We start from the raw sequence: 6,000 nt of genomic DNA, 5'->3' as shown, positions 1-6,000 counted from the left end.
GGAACCATAGCTGTGTACATTTGGAAATGGGGAGCTGTCAAGTACCTTCTCTAATGAATCTGAACACCTTTCCAACTCATCACGCCTTACTGTGTTTAGACCAGGGGGGCAGTCAGACAGATATTTTGTGAAGCCAGAGGAAATCGGGATATCCTGAAAGTTCATATAATGGCCTGTTGTGGCGCTGTCATTGGACCCAGAAAAACCCATAGCCCCATAGAGGTCCATGTATTTGGGCCCAACTTCACCTAGACTGTATTACCTTAATAAACATGGTCATGAATACTTTCTGCTTCCAGTCACTAGTTTAAAGTCTCATTTCTAATGTCATAATATTCTTTTTGGAAAATTATGGTCCCATTTATAAAACAAATTACCATAAAGTTGCGTATGTTCTGAGGGGCGTGGCTACCGTTACAGTCTATGATCGGGATTCCCCTCCCACTCAAAATAAAAACCAACAGAGAAGAAGGGGGGAAGTCCCGCCTCGTTGTCTGGGCCAGCCAATGGGCCAGCTGGGCCCAAACGGATCTAGAAAGATGGCGACTTACAATACAAGGACTGACAGGCTTCATTTTACGTTCATGTTAGACCCGGAGAACGCTTTGTCCATATTCTTTACAGTCTATGGTTTAGACGTATAGCCCCTCCCCTGGCCCAAATTATGTTGTCAAACAGCCAGCAGAGGGATCTACAATTATGGAAATGCTGTACTGTACAAAGCTCTGCAATCACTACAGGCCAGTTGAACACTGAACTACTGGACAATATTCAACAGCTTATGTACAACACCCCCCCCCCCCCCCCCCTCCTCCTCCAATTTGAAAACCACTGACCTAAGGGCGGTAAAACTCATGCCAAGGTGCTGTTTGTCGATTTTTCATTAGCTTTCAACACAATTTAACCCTGCCTGTTGTGGATAAACTCTATAACCACTTTAGTGGCTGGTTTATTTATTTTTCTTTGTCTCTGTTCTGTATAATAGTCAGGTGGTGAAGAACTGACTGTCTGACTGCTGCACCCACTTTTGCTGCCAAATTGTGAGACATACGCAATTGACGCTCTTCACACGCACTCAGTAGCCTGACACTCAGCTTTATAGTTCGAAATGTGTTTGTTTTTTTGTTTTGGCCATTTTCTGGGTGTTCATTTAAACTAATGAATACATTAATCAAGATACAATACAATGTAGATCGGGTGGTGTTTTAACTGTTAAATCTGTTCATTGAAAATAGCTGATCTGCAAGCTCACTACAGTAGGTTAAAGATGGATTACAATTATACTAATAGTGAGTATAAATAAATATAATCATGACATGGCCAGCTAGACACCCAATTAAAATGGAGACCTCATAGATTATATAAATGTGTAGGTAAAACATAATAAAAATTTAAGTCTTTTGCAAATTGTATGCACATTTATGATAATTATTAAAATAATAATAATAAATTAATAATTTACATTTGGGGGATATCTTTCACAATAATAAATAAAACATGTTCTAGACATTCTAATGATCACCAAAAAAAACATATAGTTATTTTACTTACTTTTATCAGGGTTAAAGGTCAAAGGTCATACTGTAGATTAAAAATTGTTCAAAATTGTCCAGAGATTTTTAATGTGTGTGAATATTTCAGCCTCTGTGGGGGGTATTTATATGCAAATATCATGACCAATGACATTGCAATGAACATCAATGATGACGTTTAGGTGAAAAAAGAACAGATTTTTTTTTTTATTAATTAATTCATTAATTAAAATATGTTGTAGTATTGCAACGCTGGGTGTTACAGGGTTAAAGTAGTGTAATAGCATGTAAAAGCCACTGTTTACATTTACAAGCTTGTCACTCTAGCAAAGTGATTGATCTGTGTCTCTCCTAGGGTCCTACTTGCCCCACAACAAGGATGCGGGCTGGAAGCGACAAATGTTTACGCCCCTTTTGCTGGGCCCTATAGCCCCAGAGGCCCCCACCCGTTAACTGTGAAAGGCAGAAATGTGGGTGGTTGATTAGAGAGATTGACAATTTGTGCAACTGGCGCAACTCTTTAACTAATTTTGTTAAATGTCTTTTCTAGGGTGGGGTGTCTGTATTCCTCTAAATTGATGTTAAAAATGGCCAAATCGACATAAAAAATCACACCCGTGTGAAGTGAGGGGCGCATTTATCATCTTCCAACATCGCTACCAAATGTATACATCTTTTATGAGGTAATTATCAGACAAAACAAACATGGACAAAACAAACATTAAACTCTGTCCATTTCAATGGCGTTTTTAATGTTTGAAAAACAAACATTAAACCTGTATATATAACAAATGTATTGACTAAAGTCTCACTCTTGCCTTTTCATGACAGTTGTTTTCAGCTGGTTTTCAATCCCTACATTCTGGCTTCTGCTTCTCCTCAGACAAACAGTATAGAGCGTCACAGTCCCGCCCCCTACCAGGGTCCAGGAAATTATTCCCCGTTCATTTTTCTCATAGACTTTTCAAAAAGTATTTATTTTAAGCGTCGTACAAAGCCAACTCGAGTTGTGACAAATCATTTCTTCTTTGTAATTATTAGTTTGGTCCAAAATATTGTGTTTGTTGTCATGAGTTGTCACAACTCGAGTTGGCTTTGTCCACGGCATAACCGTCTTTAAATAAATACCATTTGAAATGTCTATGGGAAAAATGCATTGGGAATAATTTCCTGGGCTGCAGGCCTTTCATTCCATCATACCAAGGGTCCGACAGTCATTAGTCCGTCACCCAAACACTAACCTAACCCTAAACGCATGCGGACGCCACGGGTGATTTGTAACCCACAGCACGGGTGATTTGTAACCCGCAGCACGGGTGATTTGTAACCCGCAGCACGGGTGATTTGTAACCCGCAGCACGGTTGATTTGTAACCGACAACACATGCTGGAAGCCACGGGTGATTTGTAACCAACGACACATGTTTGTAACCGGCCACGGGTGATCTGTGACCCGCAGCACGGGTCATTTTTAAGCCGCAGCGCATGTCAGACTATTGGTATGTCGGATAAACGTCCGCACCCCCAAACAGTCTGCCACTATACCCTCCTCAATACAGGGACAAGGAGCCTGGAGGTAGTAGAGTAAGGAAGGCCTCTTTGTACTGTAGGTATAGGCTGGCCCCCGGACATCCAGAGGTTTGTTAGTTACATTCACATTCTGATCTGAATTTAAAAGTTTCTGACTATATGGTTAATTATTCATTCAGTCATCCATTCTATAGTCTGCGACTCAATCTGTCCTCCCTATACTTGTGTATATTTATTATTTGCATGTTATGTTAACAACAATAATAACTTATACAATTGGGGGTTGTTGTATTTTATCTCCCTGCTTTTCTAGTGAGAAAGTTAGATCGGGAAAGTTAGACATTGCTGCTTTAATAAACAGCTTGAATAAAGGTACAAAACAAAAAGATGATAGGATGGAATAAAATATCTCTCATTGCTGTGGGTACAGTATATACGTTTACCTGAAGGGAGTTTCTTTTTTCTTTCTTTCTTTTCTTTTTTCCCCCCCAACGGATATGAAAGGTCCTGACCTTTATGTATTAATATTGCTTTCCTCCTGGGGTCTCTGTTTAATATTGCTGGCTTGCTTTTGCTCCGAGCCCCTACAGTTCTACATGTCTGGCGTAGACTTAGCTTGCCTCATGTCACGTATTTCGAAATGATCTGTTCCACCAGATTAGTGTAGACCACTTCTTTGCTCACATCAAAGCTATTTCATTTCCTAATAAGAAACCATCCCTGTGTCGCCTTTTAAAAATATATAGTTATTAAAGTTTAAGATTGTGGTAAAATCATGACCTACTGTACAATCTCTATTCTCTACAGGTGGACCTAAAGTGTAATCGACACAGTTGCCCTTCATTGAAGGGCAACTGTGTAAATACAGTTTGCGTTCAGGTTGCCCGACTGGGCAAGCGTGCACGTTTGAGAAGGACATGAGATATCTTTCTAAACACCTAAACGTGGCCAGAGTCTTACGTTCTGTGGAATATAAAATAAGAGCACTGTTTACCTATAATGTGCTGTTTTCAATGTTGCTACACTTCAAAATATAAAATAACAAGTGTGAACCCATAGTCACATTCATAGCTATGTAGGTACCACCGTATTTTAAAAACTGAGGTATGGCCTTTTTTATCGTACAGCCCCAGAAAGAAAAACAATACATTGAACAGTAATAATACGATTTTTACCCATCGTTTGTGACCAGATGTGACTGAGAGCCTGCCATCGCGCAAACTGCAGCTTTTCACCAGAGGAGGCAGACTCTTCACATACTAGAGCATGTCTGAAATAAGTGACACATGTCACTAGGTGGAATGTTAGAGACCACAGAAGTGAACCTTTCAAGCGCTGTTTTCTGCAAGACATTACTCTTGACTATAAGCCATAACTGGTGGGTCAAACTGAACAACCAATATGTCAATTTGAAGCTATGATTCCCTGCTTTCATACGTATGATATGGGGAAAAAAATGGCAGTCCCTCCGTCAAATTTAGTCACATTTTATGATGGAGGATTTACATTTCGGACAAGTTGGCATGACCTTTGGGTAAGTAGAAGTAGAACATGACCTGTACTTGCCGGACGGGCAAGTGCCTCGTGTCAACCCCCGCACAGAGATTAGGAACAGAGTCTAATAAACCGAATACGCTACAGACATATTGCTTGGCCCTCAACACTGCCTGAGAGGTGTAAGTGTATAGCCTCAACAACCAGGACAGTGCACAGTGGATATAGTGAGGAGTAACATCTGTTGATGTCTGAGCCTTTCAGAACACATCACTGCATGTTGTGCTGCAGTCGGTTGGTTCTCATTGACATCTCGCAGGCTGCAACATTTATAAAGGCATTCTTTGGTGATCTGCCGTCTTACATTTCCTCCAGATTTGAATTGGTCCAAAATGGTCTAAACCTCAGGTCAAATGCTTGGCTACGGTGTGTAGCACCAGCATTCAAATCCGATGTCTGGCCTTCATTGGCCCTTGGTCGTGGAACGAACGACCTACAGTCCAGACTTGAGTACATCTTAGATGTACAGTCCAACATCTGCACATGTCTGGATATGTACTAGCCTATGTTCATGCCTATATATTTACTATTTCGGTTTATATTTTGTACATTGTGTATTTTGCCCTGCTACCAAAATATTGATTTGTTGTATTTATGATCATGGATGTTTTATTTGCTGTTCCATAATGTGACATTTACGATGTAGTATTGAAGTGTAATTGTATTCCTACCTCGGTCAGTTCCCAGAGACGAAGTCTCAATGTGTTTTTACTGGTTAAATAAAGGTAAAAAAAAAAAAAAGAATGGCTACCCGCACAATGGACTGACCGAGTCTGGCAGTCCTCTTGAGGGGAAGATGAGTCTACTGTCTGGAGCCAGGCTAGTATTATTTTTCTCTCTCATTTATATGACATGAAATTAAACAGTATCTAATACGTTTCCATAATGTGGTATAGATGCTGCGACGCATGATAAAATAGTATCGACATGTGTGTGTATGTGCACGTGTGTGTGCACGTCTGTGTGTGACTGTGTGTGTGACTATGTGTGTGTGTATGCGCATGTGCACGTGTGTGTGCGTGTATGTGCATGTGTGTGCGTGCATGCGTGTGTGTGTGTGTTGTACTGTGTAGAATGGTTTTGACAGCGTTGGTATGTCGTGTTTTCTTTGTTTTTTCTGTCGAACAACAGAAGTGTAAAATCATTAAATCCCCCCAGTCTCTGTCTGACTGGCTCCCAGGGGCCCAGTCTGCCTTTATCCAGCTGTATAAACACACACGCACGCATGCACACAACACACACACACACACACACACACACACACACACACACACACACACACACACACACACACACACACACACACACCACACACACACACACACACACACACACACACACACACACACACACACACACACACACACACACACACACACACACAC

The 6,000-nt window shown here is 40.8% G+C and overlaps 1 protein-coding gene across 2 annotated transcripts in view; it reads right to left on the bottom strand.

Moving 5' to 3' along the window:
* col4a4 (collagen, type IV, alpha 4) overlaps positions 1–6,000 on the bottom strand; it is a 106,444-nt gene that overhangs the window by 80,370 nt on the left and 20,074 nt on the right. The window lies entirely within an intron of this gene.

The sequence above is a fragment of the Protomyctophum parallelum genome, assembly GCF_964188405.1.
Source record: "Protomyctophum parallelum genome assembly, chromosome: 9".
NCBI lineage: Eukaryota > Metazoa > Chordata > Actinopteri > Myctophiformes > Myctophidae > Protomyctophum > Protomyctophum parallelum.
The sequence above is the reverse complement of the archived record's forward strand: the minus strand, read 5'-3'. Positions and strand labels throughout refer to the sequence as shown.